Source organism: Haliotis rufescens, unplaced genomic scaffold (genome assembly GCF_023055435.1).
Source record: "Haliotis rufescens isolate VD_foot unplaced genomic scaffold, xgHalRufe1.0.p SCAF_130, whole genome shotgun sequence".
Classification (NCBI taxonomy): domain Eukaryota; kingdom Metazoa; phylum Mollusca; class Gastropoda; order Lepetellida; family Haliotidae; genus Haliotis; species Haliotis rufescens.
In genome coordinates, this window is record NW_025963814.1 from 189,608 (window position 1) to 204,644 (window position 15,037).

A 15,037-nucleotide genomic window follows, 5' to 3' on the forward strand; every position below is an offset into this window, starting at 1 on the left:
GTGGATATAGGAACGGAGTTCGTCCGTCCGCCCGCCCGTCCGCTTCTCAACTGGGGAAAATTTTCTGAGAACCATTTCGCTCAGAGAAATGAAATTATAAACAATTTGGTTACGGGTCATGAACGGCTTAGTAAATTGTTTGATGGCACTTCTTAGAAACTGAGGGATGACAAAGTAGACACAATTTATGGATAACAACTTGCCACGTCAACAGTAAAATAAAGAAGTTGCTGTCCACATATTGTGTCTACTTTGTTAATGGGTAGTGTCTGCAAAGGGGTCGAGTTCTCAGAAACTACTCAAGCTGTTTATCTAAGAGATAATTATCAAGACTGAGTTATTATTTTCAGGGAAGGGGACTTTTGTGTGTATTAATGTCATTTAATTATTTTTGGTTTATTTACTACTATATGAACAAACAAAATTCTATTATGCCCCCTGGCAAGGGGTGGTGATATTGCTGTTCTCTTGTTAATCTATCATTATATTTCCTACACACCGCTCGGCTAATGACAATAATTGTGCACTCCATTTTACCCTTTTTCAAATTTTAGTGTATAAATCGGGAATATGCGTCTCGAACCTCTTAAAGCGGATTATTATTACTCCATAACGCTCGCCACGATATGGCTGAAATATTGCCTATGTGACGTAAAGCATTAACTCACTCACTTACTCCATAACGCTAGACATCCAGCCTATCCCCAAAGTTTCCAAATAATTCGAGCATCTTAATATACTTACTAACTTCCTCACCACTACTTACATTTAATAGTACTACATTCCTGACAACTAATCATTATCCAAATACAAAGCAATGAACTTCTACTGAATCTCAACAGAAACAATGAAATACAGTTACAATCATTGCTTAATTATCAATTGCACTACCAGATAACAGTCACAGGAGTCTACTTTTCGGGGTTTTTTAAAACATTTCTCGCTAATAAATACGAGCAAAAGTAAAACGAGAAGTGACCATGTGCACGCTAAAAGGGAAGTTGGCGATAACTGGTCGCCAGATACCATACGGTCACTTGGATGTATAAAGCAATATTGTCATGCACCTCAGTGTTGCGGTTGTAGGATGTCTATATAATTATGTAAATCAATATGTAAGGCTTGCATTGACCCGGTTCTTCTCATTTCAGAATAAGTGCGTTTGCTTACAAACAAAAATCTGATCATATAAGCCTACACCCGTGGGGTGATCGTTGTGACCTCTCATGGACTGTTATGGATGAACAAAACCTTCCAAATGGCGTGCTGGTTTTCTTGGAGAATTAGTCAGCAAAGAGCCGGAGTCACAGGAGACTAATCACACTTTTATTTACAAGAACAATTAACAATTTACAATATCTTAGAAAATAGCTGAGGGTGCCACAGAGAGTCGGTACAACCCTCTGGGCTGTGGGAGAGAGGTGTGCTTGGTAAGAGAGTCAAACCCCTTCTTGCCCTAACATGTGGTTTCTGTACGTATTTAACAAAATTTAGAACAATAAAATGGAATATGATTGGTTGATACACGATGGGTTGTGCCCTATGGTAAATGAATGGCTAGACAGAGGGGAATACTTAATCCTGTTAATCCTGTTGGACTGGCGCTAATCTTGTTGACAGATTTACTGGATGTTTTGAAAGAGATTATGGTGTCACTATAGACGAGCTTGTGTTTGGGCTAATCCTTAATGCACTATAGACGAGCTTGTATGAGGGCTAATCCTTAATGCCCTATAGACGAGCTTGCATGGGGGCTAATCCTTAATGAGTGTAAATTGAAGTAATTGCTGAATGTTATTCTAATATAGGTGATGACAGATTTACTTAAATAAAATAGTTCAAGGTAATCTATAAGACTATGTAGACATATCTTTTGTCTGGGAGATGGGATATTGATACCTTAGGCTAGCATTTATCTAAAAGCTTCAAATCTATTAAACTATGTAGACATAACTCTTGTCTTATTGAATAGTATGTCTAGGAGTTGCGCTCCCATTACCTTAGGCTAGCATCTATCTAAGAAGCTATAACTGAAACTACTGATATTTTATATATGCGTTTTACCTGATGATAAGTATTACTTGCTAAACTATAATTAAATGAAATGATGTATAAATATTACATCATGATAAGTCATAAAAGCACTTGATGTGGATCTAATTATTATAGGATAACTTAGTATAAATGTTATATCATGAGAGAACACTGGGGCAGAAACTCCTCTCGCGGAATAAGCCAAGTACACCCGAGTAAGTTCAGGGGTTATCGACTATTGTTTACAAACAATGCTTCAGAACAGTCCAAGTACTGGACCTCTATATTTTCTGCTGTTATTCGTCATTCTGTAATAAACAAGAATACTGAAACTAGTTTCGTTTCGTTTCGTTTTAGTTCAGTCGTCTACGCCTAGTTGGGAGTCTTATGTCAGAATACACACTGTCCCATTCGTTCTCAAATTCAACCAGACATTGAAGAGTGTTACAATGAGGTATACAAACAAACATAACACCGTGGACACTTACTTACTGTGTTGTATGATGGAGAAATGTGTGGACGAAACCAGAGTCAAGACCCTCTACAACGAAGCTGGAAAAACCCGTGCTAAATATAACTTTTTATAAGCTCCTCACACTCGTGAAGGATAGCAGAAGCAAGCTCCACCGCAGCGCTAGCATGCCTCGCTAAGTAACACCAGCGACACCCGACGGCAAGGCAAAAACTGGTTCTACAGGTGCTACGCGACGCAAGCTCAGGCATAAAGTCTTATATCTGTCCAATGCAGAGCACGAAACATTTTCCAATCATGGGACGTAGCTCAGTGTGGCTTAACATGAAGCGGTGGGAATTGAATACAAATCCGTGTAATGAATAGGGGTACCAGCTCTATTAGCTTTCTATTAGCACCAGATATAAAACGGGTTTTTCTTCTTATGTAGGAAAGCGCACGTTAACTATGCAACAGTAAGTAAGTTATGCATACTTGTGTTTGGTATATTAACTCACTCACTCACTCAACTTGTTTTGGTCTCATAACAAGTCAAAGTGTCCATTCTATAGACACCAGAAGAGTGTGTATGCACTACACCGTGTAGGTTTAGGACTGTCATTATCGTTGTACATGTATCTTCATAAATCCTTCAGTTCCAAGGGTTTTTTCAGGCATGAGATCTTGGAAAGATATGGTGTTAATTGACCATTTCGAAAATGGTTTCTGATATAAAAAAGATCCAATGACAAAAAAATCGCATATTCTATCAAATATCTTAACAGTTTTTCGATTTTGTACATTTGTGCTTCGTGAAGTGGTTGTGTATTAGTCCAAGTTGACAAGCCAGTACTCATGGTATTGAGCCTTATTATCAAATAATATTTGTTTTTATATAACTGGTATGAGGCTTTTCAAAACACGTTCAGTCTGTAACATTCAAAGTTTGTTTAGATAAATTAACATATAAGAGTTTTAATCATATTTTTCTATGTACATCATGAGGGAATGTACTGTGGGTGTTTTACCAAATATATGAATATCTGCTACGCACGATAAAAAACATACCGACAAGAATCCGATGTTTTAATCTTTGACATGGTCAGTTAAAACCCGAGGCGCGGACGATCCAGCGATTTCACTTGAAGATAAGAGGGTTGTGACGTCATTGCAATAAGATGACACATGGGCGCCGTATCTATTATCATCCCCCACAACGAAGTGAGGCAGTGGATATAGGAACGGAGTTCGTCCGTCCGCCCGTCCGTCCGGTTATCAACTGGGGAAATTTTCTGAGAACCATTTCACTCAGAGAAATGGTATTATAAACAATTTGGTTACGGGTCATGAACGGCTTAGTAAATTGTTTGATAGGCACTTCTTAGAAACTGAGGGATGACAAAGTAGACACAATTTATGGATAACAACTTGCCCCGTCCACAGTAAAATAAAGAAGTTGTTGTCCACACATTGTGTCTGCTTTGTTAATGGGTAGTGTCTAGAAAGGGGTCGAGTTCTGAGAAACATACAAGCTGTTTATCTAAGAGATAATTCTCAAGACTAAGGGGTATTTTTCAGGGAAGGGGACTTTTGTGTGTATTAATTTCATTTAATTATTTTTGGTTAATTTACTACTATATGAACAAACAAAGTTCTATTATGCCCCCTGGCAAGAGGTGGTGATATTGCTGTTCTCTTGTTAATCTATCATTATATTTCCTACACACCGCTCGGCTAATGACAATAATTGTGCACTCCATTTTACCCTTTTTCAAAATTTAGTGTATAAATCGGGAATATGCGTCTCGAACCTCTTAAAGCGGATTATTATTACTCCATAACGCTCGTCACGATATGGCTGAAATATTGCCTATGTGACGTAAAGCATTGACTCACTCACTTACTCAATAACGCTAGACATCCAGCCTATCCCCAAAGTTTCCAGATAATTCGAGCATCTTAATATACTTACTAACTTCCTCACCACTACTTACATTTAATAGTACTACATTCCTGACAACTAATCATTATCCAAATACAAAGCAATGAACCTCTACTGAATCTCAACAGAAACAATGAAATATAGTTACAATCATTGCTTAATTATCAATTGCACTCACAGGAGTCTGCTTTTCGGGGTCTTTTAAAACATTTCTCGCTAATAAATACAAGCAAAAGTAAAACGAGAAGCGACCATGTGCACGCTAAAAGGGAAGTTGGCGATAACTGGTCGCCAGATACCATACGGTCACTTGGATGTGTAAAGCAATATTGTCATGCACCTCAGTGTTGCGGTTGTAGGATGTCTATATAATTATGTAAATCAATATGTAAGGCTTGCATTGACCCGGTTCTTCTCATTTCAGAATAAGTGCGTTTGCTTACAAACAAAAATCGGATGATATAAGCCTACACCCGTGGGGTGATCGTTGTGACCTCTCATGGACTGTTATGGATGAACAAAACCTTCCAAATGGCGTGCTGGTTTTCTTTGGGAATTAGTCAGCAAAGAGCCGGAGACACAGGAGACTAATCACAATTTTATTTACAAGAACAATTAAAAATTGACAATATCTTAGAAAATAGCTGAGGTCGCAACAGAGAGTCGGTACAACCCTCTGGGCTGTGGGAGAGAGGTCTGCTTGGTAAGAGAGTCAAACCCCTTCTTGCTCTAACATGTGGTTTCTGTATGTATTTAACAAAAATTAGAACAATAAAATGGAATATGATTGGTTGATACACGATGGGTTGTGCCCTATGCTAAATGAATGGCTAGACAGAGGGGAATATTTAATCCTGTTAATCCTGTTGGACTGGCACTAATCTTGTTGACATATTTACTGGATGCTTTGAAAGAGATTATGGTGTCACTATCGACGAGCTTGTGTTGGGGCTAATCCTTAATGCCCTATAGACGAGCTTGTATGGGGGCTAATCCTTAATGAGTCTAAATTGAAGTAATTGCTGAATGTTATTCTAATATAGGTGATGACAGATTTACTTAAATAAAATAGTTCAAGGTAATCTATAAGACTATGTAGACATATCTTTTGTCTGGGAGATGGGATATTGATAACTTAGGCTAGCATCTATCTAAAAGCTTCAAATCTATTAAACTATGTAGACATAACTCTTGTCTTATTGAATAGTATGTCTAGGAGTTGCGCTCCCATTACCTTAGGCTAGCATCTATCTAAAAAGCTATAACTGAAACTACTGATATTTTATATATGCGTTTTACCTGATGATAAGTATAACTTGCTAAACTATAATTATATGAAATGATGTATAAATATTACATCATGATAAGTCATAAAAGCACTTGATGTGGATCTAATTATTATAGGATAACTTAGAATAAATGTTATATCATGATAGACCACTGGAGCAGAAACTCCTCTCGCAGAATAAGCCAAGTACACCCGAGTAAGTTCAGGGGTTATCGACTATTGTTTACAAACAATGCTTCAGAACAGTCCAAGTACTGGATTTTTATATGTTCTGCTGTTATTCGTCATTCTGTAATAAACAAGAATACTGAAACTAGTTTCATTTCGTTTTAGTTCTGTCATCTACGCCGAGTTGGGAGTCTTATGTCAGAATACACACTGTCCCATTCGTTCTCAAATTCAACCAGACATTGAAGAGTGATACAATGAGGTATACAAACAAACATAACACCGTGGACACGTACGTACTGTGTTGTATGATGGAGAAATGTGTGGACGAAACCAGAGTCAAGACACTCTACAAGGAAGCTGGAAAAACCTGTGCTAAATATAACTGTTTATAAGCTCCTCACATTCTGGGTAGGACAACGGAAGCAAGCTCCTCCACAGCGCTAGCACACCTCGCTAAGTAACACAAGCGCCACCCGACGGCAAGGGCAAAAACTGGTTCTCCAGGTGCTATGCGACGCAAGCTCAGGCAGATAGTCTTATACTTTTGCCAATGCAAAGTACGAGCCTTATTCATTATCAAATAATATTTGTTTTTATATAACTGGTATGAGGCTTTTCAAAATACGTTCAGTATGTAACATTCAAAGTTTGTTTAGATAAATTAACATATAAGAGTTTTAATAATATTTGTCTGTGTACATCATGAGGGAATGTACTGTGGGTGTTTTGCCAAATATATGAATAACTGCTACGCACGATAAAAAACATACCGACAAGAATCCGATGTTTTAACCTTTGACATGGTCAGTTAAAACCCGAGGCGCGGACGATCCATCGATTTCACTTGAAGATAAGAGGGTAGTGACGTCATTGCAATAAGATGACACATGGGCGCCGTATCTATTATCATCCCCCACAACGAAGTGAGGCAGTGGATATAGGAACGGAGTTCGTCCGTCCGCCCGCCCGTCCGCTTCTCAACTGGGGAAAAGTTTCTGAGAACCATTTCACTCAGAGAAATGAAATTATAAACAATTTGGTTATGGGTCATGAACGGCTTAGTAAATTGTTTGATAGGCACTTCTTAGAAACTGAGGGATGACAAAGTAGACACAATTTATGGATAACAACTTGCCCCGTCCACAGTAAAATAAAGAAGTTGTTGTCCACACATTGTGTCTGCTTTGTTAATGGGTAGTGTCTGCAAAGGGGTCGAGTTCTCAGAAACTACTCAAGCTGTTTATCTAAGAGATAATTATCAAGACTGAGTTATTATTTTCAGGGAAGGGGACTTATGTGTGTATTAATTTCATTTCATTATTTTTGGTTTATTTACTACTATATGAACTAACAAACTTCTATTATGCCCCCTGGCAAGGGGTGGTGATATTGCTGTTCTCTTGTTAATCTATCATTATATTTCCTACACACCACTCGGCTAATGACAATAATTGTGCACTCCATTTTACCCTTTTTCAAATTTTAGTGTATAAATCGGGAATATGCGTCTCGAACCTCTTAAAGCGGGATATTATTACTCCATAACGCTCGCCACGATATGGCTGAAATATTGCCTATGTGACGTAAAGCATTAACTCACTTACTCCATAATGGTAGACATCCAGCCTATCCCCAAAGTTTCCAGATAATTCGAGCATCTTAATATACTAACTAACTCCCTCACCACTACTTACATTTAATAGTACTACATTCCTGACAACTAATCATTATCCAAATACAAAGCAATGAACCTCTGCTGAGTCTCAACAGAAACAATGAAATACAGTTACAATCATTGTTTAATTATCAATTGCACTACCAGATAACACTCACAGGAGTCTGCTTTTCGGGGTTTTTTAAAACATTTATCGCTAATAAATACGAGCAAAAGTAAAACGAGAAGCGACCATGTGCACGCTAAAAGGGAAGTTGGCGATAACTGGTCGCCAGATACCATACGGTCACTTGGATGCGTAAAGCAATATTGTCATCCACTTCAGTGTTGCGGTTGTAGGATGTCTATATAATTATGTAAATCAATATGTAAGGCTTGCATTGACCCGGTTCTTCTCATTTCAGAATAAGTGCGTTTGCTTACAAACAAAAATCTGATGATATAAGCCTACACCCGTGGGGTGATCGTTGTGACCTCTCATGGACTGTTATGGGTGAACAAAACCTTCCAAACAGCGTGCTGGTTTTCTTGGGGAATTAGTCAGCAAAGAGCCGGAGTCACAGGAGACTAATCACAATTTTATTTACAAGAACAATTTACAATATCTTAGAAAATAGCTGAGGGTGCCACAGAGAGTCGGTACAACCCTCTGGGCTGTGGGAGAGAGGTCTGCTTGGTAAGAGAGTCAAACCCCTTCTTGCTCTAACATGGGGTTTCTGTATGTATTTAACAAAAATTAGAACAATAAAATGGAATATGATTGGTTGATACACGATGGGTTGTGCCCTGTGCTAAATGAATTGCTAGACAGAGGGGAATACTTAATCCTGTTAATCCTGTTGCACTGGCACTTATCTTGTTGACATATTTACTGTATGCTTCGAAAGAGATTATGGTGTCACTATAGACGAGCTTGTGTTGGGGCTAATCCTTAATGCACTATAGACGAGCTTGTATGGGGGCTAATCCTTAATGCACTATAGACGAGTCGTTAATGAGTCTAAATTGAAGTAATTGCTGAATGTTATTCTAATATAGGTGATGACAGATTTACTTAAATAAAATAGTTCAAGGTAATCTATAAGACTATGTAGACATATCTTTTGTCTGGGAGATGGGATATTGATACCTTAGGCTAGCATCTGTCTAAAAAGCTATAACTGAAACTACTGATATTTTATATATGCATTTTACCTGATGATAAGTATTACTTGCTAAACTATAATTATATGAAATGATGTATAAATATTACATCATGATAAGTCATAAAAGCACTTGATGTGGATCTAATTATTATAGGAAAACTTAGTATAAATGTTATATCTTGATAGACCACTGGAGCAGAAACTCCTCTCGCGGAATAAGCCAAGTACACCCGAGGAAGTTCAGGGGTTATCGACTTTTGTTTACAAACAATGCTTCAGAACAGTCCAAGTACTGGATTTTTATATGTTCTGCTGTTATTCGTCATTCTGTAATAAACAAGAATACTGAAACTGGTTTCGTTTCGTTTCGTTTTAGTTCAGTCATCTACGCCTAGTTGGGAGTCTTATGTCAGAATACACACTGTCCAATTCGTTCTCAAATTCAACCAGACACTGAAGAGTGATACAATGAGGTATACAAACAAACGAACACCGTCGACACTTACTTACTGTGTTGTATGAAGGAGAAATGTGTGGACGAAACCAGAGTCAAGACCCTCTACAAGGAAGCTGGAAAAACCTGTGCTAAATATAACTGTTGATAAGCTCCTCACATACTGGGTAGGACAACGGAAGCAAGCTCCTCCAGAGCGCTAGCACACCTCGCTAAATAACACAAGCGCCACCCGACGGCAAGGGCAAAAACTGGTTCTCCAGGTGCTATGCGACGCAAGCTCAGGCAGATGGTCTTATACTTTTGCCAAAGCAAAGTACGAGCCTTATTCATTATCAAATAATATTTGTTTTTATATAACTGGTATGAGGCTTTTCAAAATACGTTCAGTCTGTAACATTCAAAGTTTGTTTAGATAAATTAACATATAAGAGTTTTAATAATATTTGTCTATGTACATCATGAGGGAATGTACTGTGGGTGTTTTGCCAAATATATGAATAACTGCTACGCCCGATAAAAAACATACCGACAAGAATCCGATGTTTTAACCTTTGACATGGTCAGTTAAAACCCGAGGCGCGGACGATCCAGCGATTTCACTTGAAGATAAGAGGGTAGTGACGTCATTGCAATAAGATGACACATGGACGCCGTATTAATTATCATCCCCCACAACGAAGTGAGGCAGTGATATAGGAACGGAGTTCGTCTGTCCGCCCGTCCGCTTCTCAAAGGGGACAATTTTCTGAGAACTATTTAATTCAGAGAAATGAAATTATAAACAATTTGGTAACGGGTCATGAACGGCTTAGTAAATTGTTTGATAGGCACTTCTTAGAAACTGAGAGATGACAAAGTAGACACAATTTATGGATAACAACTTGCCCCGTCCACAGTAAAATAAAGAAGTTGTTGTCCACATATTGTGTCTACCTTGTTAATGGGTAGTGTCTGCAAAGGGGTCGAGTCCTCAGAAACTACTCAAGCTGTTTATCTAAGAGATAATTATCAAGACTGAGTTATTTTTTTCAGGGAAGGGGACTTATGTGTGTATTAATTTCATTTCATTATTTTTGGTTTATTTACTACTATATCAACTAACAAACTTCTATTATGCTCCCTGGCAAGGGGTGGTGATATTGCTGTTCTCTTGTTAATCTATCATTATATTTACTACACACCGCTCGGCTAATGACAATAATTGTGCACTCCATTTTACCCTTTTTCAAATTTTAGTGTATAAATCGGGAATATGCGTCTCGAACCTCTTAAAGCGGGATATTATTACTCCATAACGCTCGCCACGATATGGCTGAAATATTGCCTATGTGACGTAAAGCATTAACTCACTCACTTACTCCATAACGCTAGACATGCAGCCTATCCCCAAAGTTTCCAGATAATTCGAGCATCTTAATATACTTACTAACTTCCTCACCACTACTTACATTTAATAGTACTACATTCCTGACAACTAATCATTATCCAAATACAAAGCAATGAACTTCTACTGAATCTCAACAGAAACAATGAAATACAGTTACAATCATTGTTTAATTATCAATTGCACTACCAGATAACACTCACAGGAGTCTGCTTTTCGGGGTTTTTTTAAAACATTTCTCGCTAATAAATACGAGCAAAAGTAAACCGAGAAGCGACCATGTGCACGCTAAAAGGGAAGTTGGCGATAAGTGGTCGCCAGATACCATACGGTCACTTTGATGTGTAAAGCAATATTGTCATGCACCTCAGTGTTGCGGTTATAGGATGTCTATATAATTATGTAAATCAATATGTAAGGCTTGCATTGACCCGGTTCTTCTCATTTCAGAATAAGTGCGTTTGCTTACAAACAAAAATCTGATGATATAAGCCTACACCCGTGGGGTGATCGTTGTGACCTCGCATGAACTGTTATGGATGAACAAAACCTTCCAAATGGCGTGCTGGTTTTCTTGGGGAATTAGTCAGCAAAGAGCCTGAGTCACAGGAGACTAATCACACTTTTATTTACAAGAACAATTAACAATTTACAATTACTTAGAAAATAGCTGAGGGTGCCACAGAGAGTCGGTACAACACTCTGGGCTGTGGGAGAGAGGTCTGCTTGGTAAGAGAGTCAAACCCCTTCTTGCTCTAACATGTGGTTTCTGTATGTATTTAACAAAAATTAGAACAATAAAATGGAATATGATTGGTTGATACACGATGGGCTGTGCCCTATGCTTAATGAATTGCTAGACAGAGGGGAATACTTAATCCTGTTAATCCTGTTGCACTGGCACTTATCTTGTTGACATATTTACTGTATGCTTCGAAAGAGATTATGGTGTCACTATAGACGAGCTTGTGTTTGGGCTAATCCTTAATGCACTATAGACGAGCTTGTATGGGGGCTAATCCTTAATGCACTATAGACGAGTCGTTAATGAGTCTAAATTGAAGTAATTGCTGAATGTTATTCTAATATAGGTGATGACAGATTTACTTAAATAAAATAGTTCAAGGTAATCTATAAGACTATGTAGACATATCTTTGGTCTGGGAGATGGGATATTGATAACTTAGGCTAACATCTATCTAAAAAGCTATAACTGAAACTACTGATATTTTATATATGCATTTTACCTGATGATAAGTATAACTTGCTTAACTATAATTATATGAAATGATGTATAAATATTACATCATGATAAGTCATAAAAGCACTTGATGTGGATCTAATTATTATAGGATAACTTAGTATAAATGTTATATCTTGATAGACCACTGAAGCAGAAACTCCTCTCGCGGAATAAGCCAAGTACACCCGAGTAAGTTCAGGGGTTATCGACTATTGTTTACAAACAATGCTTCAGAACAGTCCAAGTACTGGATTTTTATATGTTCTGCTGTTATTCGTCATTCTGTAATAAACAAGAATACTGAAACTGGTTTCGTTTCGTTTCGTTTTAGTTCAGTCATCTACGCCGAGTTGGGAGTCTTATGTCAGAAAAAACACTGTCCAATTCGTTCTCAAATTCAACCAGACATTGAAGAGTGATACAATGAGGTATACAAACACACGAACACCGTCGACACTTACTTACTGTGTTGTATGAAGGAGAAATGTGTGGACGAAACCAGAGTCAAGACCCTCTACAAGGAAGCTGGAAAAACCTGTGCTAAATATAACTGTTGATAAGCTCCTCACATTCTGGGTAGGACAACGGAAGCAAGCTCCTCCACAGCGCTAGCACGCCTCGCTGAATAACACAAGCGCCACCCGACGGCAAGGGCAAAAACTGGTTCTCCAGGTGCTATGCGACGCAAGCTTAGGCAGATAGTCTTATACTTTTGCCAAAGCAAAGTACGAGCCTTATTCATTATCAAATAATATTTGTTTTTATATAACTGGTATGAGGCTTTTCAAAATACGTTCAGTCTGTAACATTCAAAGTTTGTGTAGATAAATTAACATATAAGAGTTTTAATAATATTTGTCTATTAACATCATGAGGGAATGTACTGTGGGTGTTTTGCCAAATATATGAATAGCTGCTACGCCCGATAAAAAACATACCGACAAGAATCCGATGTTTTAACCTTTGACATGGTCAGTTAAAACCCGAGGCGCGGACGATCCAGCGATTTCACTTGAAGATAAGAGGGTAGTGACGTCATTGCAAAAATATAATACATGGGCGCCGTATCTATTATCATCCCCCACAACGAAGTGAGGCAGTGGATATAGGAACGGAGTTCGTCTGTCCGCCCGTCCGCTTCTCAAAGGGGACAATTTTCTGAGAACTATTTAATTCACAGATATGAAATTATAAACAATTTGGTTACGGGTCATGAACGGCTTAGTAAATTGTTTGATAGGCACTTCTTAGAAACTGAGGGTTGACAAAGTAGACACAATTTATGGATAACAACTTGCCCCGTCCACAGTAAAATAAAGAAGTTGTTGTCCACATATTGTGTCTACTTTGTTTGTGGGTAGTGTCAAAGGGGTCGAGTTCTCAGAAACTACTCAAGCTGTTTATCTAAGATATAATTATCAAGACTGAGTTATTTTTTTCAGGGAAGGGGACTTTTGTGTATTAATTTCATTTAATTATTTTGTGTTTATTTACTACTATATGAACTAACAAAATTCTATTATGCCCCCTGGCAAGAGGTGGTGATATTGCTGTTCTCTTGTTAATCTATCATTATATTTCCTACACACCGCTCGGCTAATGACAATAATTGTGCACTCCATTTTACCCTTTTTCAAATTTTAGTGTATAAATCGGGAATATGCGTCTCGAACCTCTTAAAGCGGGATATTATTACTCCATAACGCTCGCCACGATATGGCTGAAATATTGCCTATATGACGTAAAGCATTAACTCACTTACTTACTCCATAACGCTAGACATCCAGCCTATCCCCAAAGTTTCCAGATAATTCGAGCATCTTAATATACCTACTAACTTCCTCACCACTACTTACATTTAATAGTACTACATTCCTGACAACTAATCATTATCCAAATACAAAGCAATGAACTTCTACTGAATCTCAACAGAAACAATGAAATACAGTTACAATCATTGTTTAATTATCAATTGCACTACCAGATAACACTCACAGGAGTCTGCTTTTCGGGGTTTTTTAAAACATTTATCGCTAATAAATACGAGCAAAAGTAAAACGAGAAGCGACCATGTGCACGCTAAAAGGGAAGTTGGCGATAACTGGTCGCCAGATACCATACGGTCACTTGGATGTGTAAAGCAATATTGTCATGCACCTCAGTGTTGCGGTTATAGGATGTCTATATAATTATGTAAATCAATATGTAAGGCTTGCATTGACCCGGTTCTTCTCATTTCAGAATAAGTGCGTTTGCTTACAAACAAAAATCTGATGATATAAGCCTACACCCATGGGGTGATCGTTGTGACCTCTCATGGCCTGTTATGGATGAACAAAACCTTCCAAATGGCGTGCTGGTTTTCTTGGGGAATAAGTCAGCAAAGAGCCGGAGTCACAGGAGACTAATCACAATTTTATTTACAAGAATAATTAACAATTTACAATATCTTAGAAAATAGCTGAGGGTGCCACAGAGAGTCGGTAGAACCCTCTGGGCTGTGGGAGAGAGGTCTGCGTGGTAAGAGAGTCAAACCCCTTTCTGCCCTAACATGTGGTTTCTGTATGTATTTAACAAAAATTAGAACAATAAAATGGAATATGATTGGTTGATACACGATGGGTTGTGCCCTTATGCTAAATGAATGGCTAGACAGAGGGGAATACTTAATCCTGTTAATCCTGTTGGACTGGCACTAATCTTGTTGACATATTTACTGGATGCTTTGAAAGAGATTATGGTGTCACTATAGACAAGCTTGTGTTGGGGCTAATCCTTAATACACTATAGACGAGCTTGTATGGGGGCTAATCCTTAATGCCCTATAGACGAGCTTGTATGGGGGCTAATCCTTAATGAGTCTCAATTGAAGTAATTGCTGAATGTTATTCTAATATAGGTGATGACAGATTTACTTAAATAAGTATCTATTCCAAATCTCAAAATTCCCAAATTCTATATAAGCAACCCCTAAAACCCCCCTCTTGGGTTGCACAGACCACCTTCGCCCCTATCGGAAACACATTAAATGGCCTGGCCGGGCCCGTGTGCGAAATACGCATCAGTCGGAAAGCGCACGTTAAATCTCTAAAGTAAGTAAGTAAGTACTTAAATAAAATAGTTCAAGGTAATCTATAAGACTATGTAGACATATCTTTTGTCTGGGAGATGGGATATTGATAACTTAGGCTAGCATTTATCTAAAAGCTTCAAATCTATTAAACTATGTAGACATAACTCTTGTCTT

The 15,037-nt window shown here is 38.0% G+C and overlaps 1 protein-coding gene across 2 annotated transcripts in view; it reads right to left on the bottom strand.

The window, feature by feature from the left end:
- The window catches only part of LOC124121661, a 45,470-nt gene extending 42,112 nt beyond the window's left edge, over positions 1–3,358 (bottom strand). The window contains exon 1 of one of the 2 annotated variants that reach the window (XM_048394871.1): positions 2,527–3,358. The gene's annotated coding sequence lies outside the window, so the exon portion shown is untranslated. Of the gene's footprint in view, positions 1–2,522 lie in introns of both variants that reach the window. The other variant, XM_048394872.1, reaches the window with a different exon arrangement.
- Between the last annotated feature and the right edge of the window lie 11,679 nt (positions 3,359–15,037).